Source organism: Triticum dicoccoides, chromosome 7B, assembly GCF_002162155.2.
Source record: "Triticum dicoccoides isolate Atlit2015 ecotype Zavitan chromosome 7B, WEW_v2.0, whole genome shotgun sequence".
In the NCBI taxonomy this organism is placed as follows: Eukaryota; Viridiplantae; Streptophyta; class Magnoliopsida; order Poales; family Poaceae; genus Triticum; species Triticum dicoccoides.
Window position 1 is genome coordinate 435,773,129 of NC_041393.1, and position 13,376 is coordinate 435,786,504.

Consider the following 13,376-nt stretch of genomic DNA (forward strand, 5'->3'; position numbering starts at 1 on the left):
GAAACAACTTCAGAAGAGCTCAAGAAACGTTATCCTAGGTATCCACCATGCTGGCAATAAGCTTAGCAAGCATATTAGCTTTGTCCTGTTTGGCGCTAAAATCCTCCAACGCTTGCTATTGCACCAGAAAGTATGCATCTGAATGCTCCAGGGACTTCCGCAGTCCTTCCGCTTCTTGTCGCAGCACAGTTGATCGATGTCTTTCAGCTTGTAGTTGAGACTCAAGAAACCGAACTGATTCAGACAGTGAGTTTGAATAGCTTGTGCAAGCGTGTAACGCCCCAGATCCGATGCGCCAGGTGTCTGCCAGTTATTCGCCATCGTTGTCATGTCATTTTCTTGCGTGTTGCATTTTGTCATGTCATTTTGTGCATTGCATTGCATACGTGTTCGTCTCATGCATCCGAGCATTTTCCCCGTTGTCCGTTTTGCTATCCAGCACTCCTATGTCCTCCGGCGTCCCTTTCTTGCCTCTTTTCGTGTGCGGGTGTTAAACATTCTCGGAATCGACCGTGGCTTGCCAAGTGGCCTTGGTATACCACCGGTAGACCGCCTATCAAGTTTCGTGCCATTTGGAGTCCGTTTGATACTCCAATGGTTAACCGCGTCGCCCGAAACCCCCCTTTTCTCTTGCAGCCCAACACCCCTCCAAAGTGGACCAAAACTCCCCCTAACCCCATCCATGCTCTCGGTCGTACGATCACGATCGTGTGGGCGAAAACCGCTCCTAATTTGGACTCTCCTAGCTCCCTCTATCTATAAATATGTGCACCCCTCCTCTAATCCCGAGTCCAAACCCTAAAAATTCCCCTCCGCGCCGCCGGACACGTCCGGGCGACGCTGGACAAAGTCGCCGCCGCCCCGCGGCCACTCCGCAGCCGCCATGTGGCGCCCGGCCGCCGCGCGCGCCGCCGGCCCGCCAGGCCCCTGTCGGGGCCCCAAGCCCGAGCGCCGCCGCCCCGCTCCTCCCGCGCGTCCGCCGCCTCGCGCCTCCAGCGTCCTCCGCCGCCCGCGCCTCCGCCAGTCGCCGGTCGTCGCCGCCGCACGCCGGAGCGCTGCCCCGCGCCACCCCGCTTCACCGAACCCCGCGCCGCCCGTCTCCACTATCGCGCGCGCTGCCGACTCCAGATCCGGCGCCCTCGGGCCGGATCCGTCCCTCCCCTCGTCGCCGTCATCCTCCGTTCGCCGGAGCGCCGGTCACGGTCGCCGCCGCCTCGCCTGGCCTCTTCCCCGATCCAGGAGGGATCGGGAGGAGGAAGACCTCCACGTGGGCCACGGCCCAGCCTCCCCTTCCCCTCCGGCCCAGCGGCCCGCTGGTGAGCATCCCCGCCTAAGCCTCGCCTAGGCGTCGTCTAGTAATATTGCGCTCGGCTCTGTTTTTTTACTAAGTCCCTGAAAATCATCATTCTGGTGCATACTTTGACCTGCCATAACTTGACGTGTGTTGCTTCGTTTGCCGCGTTTAATATGTCAGCATGTTCGTTGTGAGATTATATACATTTCATTCCATTGCATCATGTTCATTTGAGTCCATTTGGATGCCTGAATCATCGTTGCAAGAGTGCTATATAATATTGTCTGCTGTCTGTTAACAGAACATGTTCATTTGTCATTTTTGCCATGTTTGATGTGTGCATCCTATGAGGTTGATGTCTACATATGTTTTGTGCTACATCATGCCATCCTTACAGGGGTGTATGCCATGTATTTTTGTGATCAATGTGGTGACTAGAACAAGTATGCAAACTAGGCTTTGTGATGTTCCTGATTTCAGTCCCTGTTCTGCTGTTATTTTTATGCCATGTAAACTTGATGCTACAGAGAGATCCAAGCATATTTTTAGATACTTCAGTAAGGACGATTTGAACATATGGTTATTCTCTATCCATTCATGCCCCTTTTTGCAATTATGGCGTAGTCTAGCATGTCATTTGCTTGCTCTATTTTTGCTATAAAATGTTTCCTGGCAGATTGTTTACATGTTATTCAATTTTGCCAAGGTTGTTGTAGTTGGTCCTTGTATGCTATGAACTTGTTCTTGCCTTTTTTAGTTTCATAAACATGTCTTCTTGCTGATGCTATGCTTATATTGTCATGAAATGACTTGTGGTGAGTGAATCGAGCTCATGAAGTAGTGTACTTGTTGTTACTGTTTTGCTAGGCTGAATCAGTTATTTTGTGATGCTATGTAAACCTGCTGCTATAAGTCATTCTATGCATAATCTGGAGATGTTCACTAAGGATGTTTTGTTATACATGTCATGCTATATCCATCCGTGCCTCTGGTTGCATTTATAGCCTGCTGTAACTTGCTGTTATCTTGCTCCAATGTTACTAAATAATGTTGCTGTCAGCCTGTTAACATTAAGTTCAGTTTGTGCCATGTGTTTTGCTAGTGATCCGTGCACCCTATGAACTTGATATTGCCATGCTTAGCTTCATAAACATGTATTCTTACTGTTGGTTGCCTTTTCATGCCATGTAATGCGCTGTGGTGAGTGGTTCAAGCTCACCAACATGCCTACTTATCGTTGTTCCTGCCATGTATGAATCTGTCATATAACTTGCCATGTTTACATGGGTGCCATCATATCTTCTGATCCTTTTTGGCTCATGGTCAGTAAAGGACACTTGTTCTATGCATTTAGTAGATTCATGCCATGCCTTCGTTTGCCATGATACGTTCCTGTAACATGTTGTTTGATAGCTCTAAACATAGCAACCTGATGTTATTTCTGCTAAATCTGAAACTATTACTATTTGCAATCTCGCCATGTGTGTTTGAGCATGTTCTAGTGATTTCTCGAGATAACTCAGTGTTCAAGTTTTGTTATGCTTTAAAGTACATCATGTCCATGCCTTTTTTATCATGTTGAGCTGATGTAGCATATTGTTTTGATGCTTGCAACATGCCTAGTTGCTGTTTTGGGCAGATTGTTGTTATGTCTTGTTTGGAGTGTATGTGTTGCACCGTTGCTCCGTTTTGAGTGTGCTCTATATGAAACTTGCTTAGAATTTCATGTAGTTTCATATTATCATGTTGCATCATTGTTTTGAGGTGTTTGCTTGATGTTTGGGTGCATTTTGCATCAATGACATGTTTAACTTGTTTCGCTCATATCTTCTAGGCCGTAGCTCTGAATTAAACGAACTTTATATGTAACTTGACTAGAGTCTCGTGTAGATCATCTTTGTGCATCTTAACTTGATGTTTAACAACTTGAACATAAGGTTTATTCAGATCTGGACCAATTTCGAAATTTGCATATGAGGACTTACCAGAATTGTTATATGTTGTTCCCGGCCTCATTTAAACTTGCTTTGATGTGGTGCTCTTGTTTGCATCATCTCTTGCCATGAGTAGCTTCATGTAGTCTTGTCATGCGTTATGCTTGGTTGAGTATCATGTCATGTCCATGTGTGGTGTGTTTACTATGTTGTGTGCTTCTTCTCGATAGTTCCCGTTTCGTTGCGATCGTGAGGATTCGTTCGTCTACGCTTGGTTCGTCTTCGTGGCTTCATCGAATGGAGAAAAGGTTATGGACCAGAGAGGTTATGGCGGCCTGGGATTTCAAATGGTGAAAAGGGGGCGATGGGAGGGGTGAAGCATGACTTAGGGACGCGTTTGTCCAAAATGTAGGGTGTGTTACAAAAGTACCCCCCCCCCACCGATTTGAACTAGCGGCCCTTTCGGCTCAGGGTTAGAAGGGGGATTTTGCGTGTCAGGATTTGGCAGCTGGAGGGAGTTTTCGCGCGCGTTATAGTTTCGGGATAGCAAGGCGCGGGTTGTGAAGGCGCCAGTTTTGGGAGCACGATATCTGAATTTTCGGGATATAACAAGATGCGGGTTGAATTTTAGGGACAAGCCTAATGTTTAGTAATATTGTACTTGTACGTACCAAATCAATTCGCACTTCCCTCAACCAAAAAGAAAACGAAAAAAATAAAACTATTCACACCACACAAAGAGAGAGTCTTGCCCCGTTTTACTATACAAATGATATTCAAAGCTACTCCCTCCTTCCATCTATATAGGGCCTAGTGCATTTTTCGATGCTAACTTTGACCAAATATTAGAGCAATAATATATGACATGCAAATAACACAAAGCACACCGTTAAATTCGTCTATGAAAGGTTCTTTCAATGATATAATTTTGTCATTGTGCATGTCATGTACTATTAATCTTGTCAATAGTCAAATGCGGTGTTAAAAATCTCATTACGCCCTATATAGATGGAAGAAGGGAGTATGAATCCATGTTATGTCCGATTAAATTTTTTCGCTTGTTGTATAATGCATGTAACCTACTCATACCAACATTTTAGTGCATTCCAAATGTCTATAATACCGCTGCAATTCAAACTAAATTTGAATTCGTTCCTCTATTTCAATAAGAATCTAGAATCATGATTGTTGCCAACTTCAACCATCATTCGTGTATTACCTTAATAACACACCACATGATTACTATAGAGATAGATATGAACTATGTGTACTACATGAACTCGAATTATATTTTTTGAATACCATTGATGTTGATACCAAATAATAGTACATTTGATGTACTAACTATATATTCATAATCTAAACCATGTTCCATACGTACACCGTGTTTATCACACAAAGTATAGTGCCCCACCCCCTACATTATGACAAGTATTTAGACCTGAGTTGCAAAAGCCACACATTAGCCCAAATTTTAATCAATGTTCTACATTATGATATCTTCTTCAAGTATCCGTATCCACTTTTTTATAATGAATTATGATCTTTGTTCGTCTTCTACACCTTCACGATCCTCTTCTATTTGTAGCTAGCTAGCGCTAACTTTCTATCGTGCATGCACACGCCCGCCCCCCTCTCACACACCCTTAGTGTCCCCTCCATCACGCACGTTCATTATTTCTCTTTAGGTCGTCCACCAGCGATGTGTGTAGGCCCCCGGCCGGCTCCTTCTTTCCGGCACACATCGGTCGATATAGCTCTCTAGCCAAGTGTGTCTACAACAAACACATATATACTTCCCCTCTTCTCTTCTCACCGTCCATGCCCCCCTATGTCCAATACGATTCCACGCAGGTGCACACTCCCGCCCCTCTTTTCATTGATCACATACTCGCACACTCCTCCCCCCTTGACATGGTAGGCCTCTCGCACCACCTCCTAGACACACCCTCTCCCCTTGTCTGCCTCTCCGGACCTTATTTTCTTCTAACACATGCAGGCGTGTATATGAACTGATCTCCCTACATATAGCCAGGTCGACTATAATTCATTTTCACCAAGCACCGATACACTTACCTTGCTAGTTATGTCTCTCCTTTTCTCGGACAAACGACGGTTGATCTTCCTATGTAGTTACGTATGCTTACCACAACCATATCTTCTCCCCTCATCATCCTTGAATACCTCCCGACCCGTCTCTCACACGCACGTGCATAGACAGACAGACATCCCCCGCCCTCTCTTATTGATATTGCACGCATACCCTCTGTTTGTCTAGCAGGCCTCTCCCACCATTTGTGAGACGCCACTCCACCACCAACCCTCCGACGCTCTACCTTTTTCTTTTTCCCAACCTTATTCCTCTGCTACACATATCCATGGATGTCGATCAATCTCCCTCAATACATAGCTAGGTCTCTCTCCTTCCCCACACATATACTAGTCGATCGGTCTCTACCCCCTCCCCCCTCCCCCCCACACCGATAGTCAAACATAGTAGGTAGGTATCCATGCCACGGAGAAAAAGTGCACCTCTGCCCTCTCAAATTCCAGTAGGCCAGCCGCCCTGTATCTTTGATGTGGGCAAACACAAATTTGATGGCACTCTTTATCGATCGCGCAGCCACACACTTCATCCCTGTTTTCAATTCTATCGATATCTCACGTCCATGACTCCATTTCACACACATTCCATATGTTACGTTTTTCTGATTGAGATATCATCAACACATTGCCTCTGTTTTGCACAAACCATCTCTCTCACACCCACCCACGTACATACCTGCACCTAAACAAGAAGTGCACGCAGGACACACGTACTCACGTCTCGTTCCCGGCCTCACCCGCGTGAGTACACGATGGAGTTCGTTTCTGTACGAAAAGGCAGCCCACATGATAATTTGACGCGTGTAGCGGTTGTTTAGTCGAAGGAGGGTCGGCTACCACGCCTAGACGGAACAAAGTTCGACTTGAAGCATTAGCATTAAATAAAGTTATATATTCCTTAATGGCACGTACAGAATATAAAACGATTGCCGTGGGGAAAATGGAAAAATGGGTTTGTCTCTCGTCACACCATTTCACACAAGGCCGCCGTGGCCTCTCTCTCTCAGCGTTGGTCAGTGATCCGGCTGCATCCCGTCCGACGGTGGAAAGGGAGGATGTGCATCATCTCTCCATTCGACAGTGTTGAGGCAGCACGTCCCGATCTGCGGTACCCGCCGTTCTCTTTGACCAAGCTCCGGCGCGGTAGGGCCTTCGCCACTTGCTCGCTGCTGCAGTATGGGATGATCCCGGCTGCCGGCGCCCTCCTAGTAACATCCCGACGACCCTCAGGTACAGCTTCCTCCAGCCTTGCTCCACTGCCCATCTTCCCATGTTGCTGCATGTGGATCTTCTTTAGGTTTGCTTAAATCGTATCTCGTCCGGCGTACTTCCCATCTTGCAATCTCGTCCTCAAACCATTTTTGATAAACCACCATGTGCTATCTTTCCCTTATTACATGGAACATGCTTCTTTTTTGTCGGCGTATGTGTCTTCAACTCGTGTTATTGGGCAGTAATTGTTTCCTTTCGACCTCCTTTTGCAAATAGGGCTATCCATTTTCACCTCGTTGCTATTGCGACCTTTTGGTGAACTGCACAAATCACTTTTCTGATGAGTGTTTTGTGCAGTTCTGCCAAAATGTCACACAGGCAACGTTTTTACATTTCTGTGGGACTGCGGAAAGGGAGATTGGTTTTGCTATCCTCCTCATCCAACTCCGTGCCTAATCTTCTCCAACAAGAAGTTAGTCCTAAAGAGAGATCGTAGAGGTGATCGGCTTCTATTTATGTGTGTTAAGTTTCATCATCTAGTTCCACTATTATTGTAATCACACTGACTGGATATCTTTGCAAACAGGGATGGTCCGCTCGATTTTAGTGGAGCAACACAAAATGATTGGATTGTAGTGTCCTTCATACACCTCTTTTTTGGCTACAGAGCTGGGTGAGACTAGCTGCCAAGCAGTGAACACTGTGCCAAGGAAACGGAGCCATGCCTACGAACAACATCGATCAATTATATATTTTTCTTTATTTGTACACCTTCTCACAACTTTGTCTTCAGTTGTGATGTGAATATTGACGCTGACCTGCGAACCATTGAGATGCATTAGCCATGGTAGTTTCATTTGTATTTGATGGAATGTTGTAACAAGATAATCTCGAGGCAAGACACATGAATCCTAACTTGAAACCTTTTTTTTCCTGCGGGAACCAAAGTTGAAACCTTCATAGCATCACAGTACAATTTCATCAAAATTATGCATACATATAAACAAATCCTGAAGGATTGATAGCAATGCCAGAAACAATTCAACTTTGTTTCGCCGACATGTTGGACATTCTTCATCCGGCTCCACCTGCCATGCAGCAATATTGAGTGCACAACACAACTTCAGGGAAAGACACCCCGGTCATTGCGCCGCAGTAGTAATGACTAGTGAGCAGTCAAATCACAGAGCCCCACCTTCAACACAATAAGTTGCTCAGACGAAGCAACCATCATTTCTCTGTTCCTTGAATCCGTTGGTACTCCCATATTCCCATAGTAATAAGTTGCTTGGGCAAATCAACCATCACCATATCCGCTCATGTGTGATGACCACATGAGCTATCCATTCAGATTGCATGTTAAAAAAATAAAGGTCGATAACTAATGCAGCAAACTTTCAAAAAACAACTAACGCGGCACCTCGGGCCAACGCAGCCAGATCGCATTTTGCACGAGAAATTACACACCATGTTTTTTGACATGTGGTCCCGTTCCAACATATCAGTGAGACGACGGCGAGTCCTTTTCTACTAGTAGTATTTCCGAAAGAACATGTAGGTCGGGGCGCCTCTTCATGAACCGTGGCAAACTGGCAACCGTCCATCGACTCTTCGCCTTTCCCTCTCAATTTGGAACTGCTATCGCATGCTCTTCCTCTCGCTCCTCCATTTTCCTTCAGCCCTTCACCCTTTCTTCTACCATTGTTAGATCGTCTTCTCCATGGCGGGAACAGGCCGGAAACGACCCCGTTATTCTTGCCCCGATCTGAAAGATGACGTGGTGGAGGAACTCACTGATCAGTGCGACATCATCACCTCGGCTAGCATGGCAGGTTCGTTCAAGCCCATTCTCGACTCAACTAATAACATCATTACAAGGAACCCGTCAAGGAGCGGTTTGATCTCCCCTATCTTCTTCGCCGTGACCCTTATGACTACTGGTATGGGGACGACGGAGGCCCTGCCTTGTGCAAGTTGATCTCGCTTGATAATGATACGTATGATGTTAAGATGCCATCGCTTGAGGGCAAGGATTGGGCAGGCGCAAATGGAGATTGGGTTGTTTACATTGGGTCCAACTGCGAGTGGGAACTTGTGAATGTGTACACTCGTGACCGGGTTACACTTCCAAAAATCTCAGCAGACTGCCCAGAGGTTGAGCACACCGGTATTGTACGCACGTTCAAATACGATCATGGTGACTATCTTCTACGGAAGATAGCAATTTGTCGAGTTCCCAACCGCCCTTGGAATTACAACAACTATGAAGTTGTTGCTATCTTCGACAAGCTTGTTGCCGTCCTTCATGGTTTGACTGGATGGATATTGCTCAAAAATCAGTTTCTATACACGGATGTGTACTGTGATGCAATTCAATACGAGGGCCTTGTGTTTGCTGCCACCACTCGTGGCACTGTTTTTGCATGGAATCCTTATACTTTCGGTACGTTTGTCTTCCACCGTAATTATAATTATTTCATCCACAAGCATGCGGGTTAGCAAGTTTCCCTTTACTGATTAACCTTCTTGTGCTTCCAAGGTCCTGTAAACATTCCACCACCTATACTTGAAAAATTTTATAACCAAGGGGGAGATGACGATGGTGATGATCACGAGCATGAGGACGAGAAGAACGTATATACTCAGTGGCGCCTAGCAACTAATTCCGATGGATCACCTCTTCTTGTGTGTATACAGCGCACTGAGTTTGTTGCTGCCGAGGGAGCACGTGTTGTCTCCCATGGTCGCACTCTCCGGACCTATTCCAACACCCGTTGCATGGTATTAGGATGGCCACTAGTGTTCTAGTGCCAACACCTTCTCCCTGGTACAGAATTGATAGTCTTGGAGAAAACTCGCTCTTCCTTGGACAAAACTATCCGATGATGGTGAAAGGCGATCCAACTACTGTTGACACAATGTTACTAGTACCATTTATGATAAGCAACTGTGTCTATACCTTGGACATTTGGGTGGTTCCCTACCCTGGTACTGATATAGTAGACCGCTTCAGCACGGATGATCAGTCCTGCGTTAGTCTCGAGATCGACAATAGATGGCCCGTCCCAGAGAATCACTTGTGGTTCAAAGCAAGCGTTTCCAACGCTGAGGAATGGTTGAGTTGAAGTTCATTTCATTGCTTCTTATTTGTTGTGTGGTGAAAACTTTAGTATTTATAATGTATCCTCGTTGTCGATGTAGGTTGATGACCTGTTGTATGTAATAAAATTATATGCCTGTGATAAACTTACTAAATTTATGAATGGCTTTCGAGTCGCTTCTCTGAGTACACTATTTGTACTAGCTTCACATGCTTCGCGCGTCGGGCGGGTGTTTTTACTGTAGCCATATGTTAATGTGTGGTCGCTGTACGTAACCAGCACGTCGAATCCTCGATACTAGTACTATATAGTACTCCCTCCGTCCCATAATATAAGAACGTTTTTAATACTAGACTAGTTTCGAAAATGTTCTTATATTATGGGAGAAAGGGAGTAAGTAGTAGGAGTAGTAGGGTGGCATGGGCCAGAACAAGCATTCACATCCAGGAGTACGGCACACGCCACCACCATGACATCCATCTGACACCATATTCTTTCTTGGAGTCCGTGCTAGAGCAATCTCTTCAACCTCGTTGTTTCTCTAACTTCATCCATCGCGTGGCGGGCGAGGTGGGGGTTTGCCGATAGTCGGTTTTCTCAACTGCGGTCCCACTTGTAAGGCCAACTCCAACGCACGACACCAAACGGACCTCCATTTTGCACGAACTCCAACGATAATTTTGACTAGAAAAGCAAGACCAAAGAAAACAAGAACCACAAGAATACATTTTACTACTCCATAATTGCTCCTGTAAGTTGGATTAGTGCCTTCTCGATGCATTCATTGTTGATCTGTGGAGGCTCGATCTTGCATGCTTCTTTCTTCTTTGAGTGTAAAGAAGTAGACGTTGCTTCCTCGCATCTAGTCTCATGTCTAGCCTCTATTCTAGTAGGAGTATCAACAAGTGCACTAGTCTCATCTCTAGCCTCTATGCTAGCTAAAAGTGCTAGAACATCGCATCCATTCTACTCCCTCCGTTGCACAATACATGCCTTCTATTTGTCAAAATATATATGTATCTAGACATGTTTTAGTATATAGGTACATCCATTTTTGGACAAATGGAAGTCAAGTATTTTGGAAACGGAGGGAGTATACAATAATTTTTTTAAGTTAGCACAACTAGTCTAATCCAAGAGCACAACCGGAGATTTGGTCGGGTTCTTCCTCATTTTGCCGACACGTGGGGCATCCAGCATCCAGGGCGTGTCATGCAAGAAATAGAGTGGTAGTTGAAGCCACGTGATGTGCATCTTGGGTTAAACTATAAATAGAATCTTACTACTCTTGAGTAACTCCAAAAGCGGCCACCGAAGATCTTTATTGGATTTGTTTTTCATCACCAGCACGTCGAGGTGAAAGATATGCATGTTCAGTGGGTCCTCTTGCGTTTTCACTGACATGTGGGACCGCATGTGAGCAAACAGACGATGGGCTCCGCACGTCCGCTGGCTGGCTGAGAAGAGAGATAGAGGAGGGCTGAGCACGGACTCCAGGAAATTTGTTCTACGTAACCAGCACCTTGATATTCGCGTGTGGTTGTTTCTAGAATGAAAAAAAGGTACCCCTACTTATGTTACTCCCACTACGCCTAGCCTATGGTTAGTAGGTGACCTTGCGCTTGGCTCTTTGCCTCTTCTGGAAGTCAATGGTTCTACAGTAGTGCTTCTGGCAATCTGACACCAAATGAACTGTTGCACGTCCACCGCTTGTAAGCAAAAGTTTCTTCTCGTGATGCGAGCCACCGCGCACACGTTGGCGGGGGAGAAGGCGTAATCAAGCTTCTCGTCGTTCTGCGAGTTGATGGGACACACCAAAGTTATTTACTAGTAGTACGTACTCTCTCCAAAAAAGGGTTGACCATGTCACTGCTACCATCCCGTGCTCCGTCGTTGAGTACATGCACTATTCACGTGCCATCGAGGAGAAAAAATATGCGTAGGTGCCATCGAAGTGCACGACTCACTTACAAAAAAGGGTTTCCCCCCACTTTTCCCCCCGCACGACTCACTTACGCACTGCTTATCTGATTATCTCCATTTTCTTGCATGACACAAGCACCTTGATGCTAGATGTCTCGCGTGTTGGGAAAAGGATGAACAAAGCTCACGTAAAAGAAAAGAGTTGAAGAGCATAGATTCCCGACGACCGAGAAGGAGCAAGGAACCTCGTGGTGGAGCGTCTGCAAGGAACCTTGCGCCCCCTGTTTTTTACCGCCTGCCCACCTATAAACAAATAAAAGAACATGAACTTTTCGCTAATCAGTAGAAATGGTACATCAAGATGCTAAGTTGAAGATGTTTTATACTCCCTCCGTTCCCAAATATAATTCTTTTTAGAGATTTCAATAAGGGACTACATACGAAACAAAATGAGTGAATCTGCACTCTAAAATATGTCTACATACATCCGTATGTTGTAGTCTATTTGAAATGGCTAGAAAGACTTATATTTAGGAACGGAGGGAGTAGTTTATATTGAATTATTGATAACCACGCAACAAGCCATGCATGTATAGGACGCATGCAGCCACGCATGTACACAAGCGAACGCACTAACTCCATCCAATCCAACTCATGCACACACGCGCACAACATGGAGCACACAACGCACGTACACAAGACGTGCATGCACACACGCTTGGCCGCAGAATGCACGTGAATAACACACGCATGCGCACACACTCGGCTGCATGGAGGCGTGTGCCATCCACGGCGACGTCCGGTTCGTCGTGCTATGGCGAAGCTCGCACGCAACGGCGCATACGCATCTCTTGCAGCACCTCTTTGCCTTCGTTGCTCAACTACTAGTCGGAGACGAAGACGACCGCAACCTCGGCCTTAGAGCTAGCACCGATGGAAAAACACGCACGCTGCACGCACACGAGCACATATGGAGTGCCCACGACGTGGTGGTGGTGCGTCCCCAGTCGCCTCTAATCCTTCTGTGCACATTGTCTATCAAGGCAACTGCATGCTAATGATGATGTGGGTGAGATCTTCTAGGACTCAGATGATGACGAGGAAAATTATGAGACACAAGGTGACGTACACTGTCAAGGTCCACAGTCAAGGGGGTGCTAGTAAGTGCTTAGATGTGCTTAGAGCAAGTACAATAGAGCTGAGTCAGCTGGCTATAAGGAATAACCTAGTATATTTCTGCTTAGTTGGAGGAAAGAGAAGAGGAGAGAGAAGGTAAGCGGGCTCTTCATGAAGAGCCAGCTCTAGCACATGCTCCTAGGCACTTTGTGAGAATGAAAGGTGGGACACATAATAAAAAAGTAGTACACTCTTTTGATCTACTATTGCACATGTTGACAATAAGATGGGTTGTAGATGACATGGCACTGGCTTATAGCCAGCAGTTGGCTATACTATTAACCATGCTCTTTAGATGAGGTGCTAAGTGCAATAAATGGCTTAGTAACTCAAGTCTTCAATGCATAGGTGCTTAGTTTATTGGTGCCACATCATATTTTATGCCTACGTGGCAGGCTTAGCATCTATACATGGTGGAGCACTGGGAGAGGCCAAGGCTGGTCATAGTGGGGAGTAACTTCTACTGTAACATATTACTGTGTTACTCTAAACATCTCTATAAACCGGAAAGGAGGGAGTAGTAACATAGACTAGTGTCATATGCAGAGTGGGAGCACATGATATTTCCCCGTCCAGACCGATCCCAAGTTGGCTTCTCACCTTCTTGGCCCAACAAACCCCCCCCCCCCT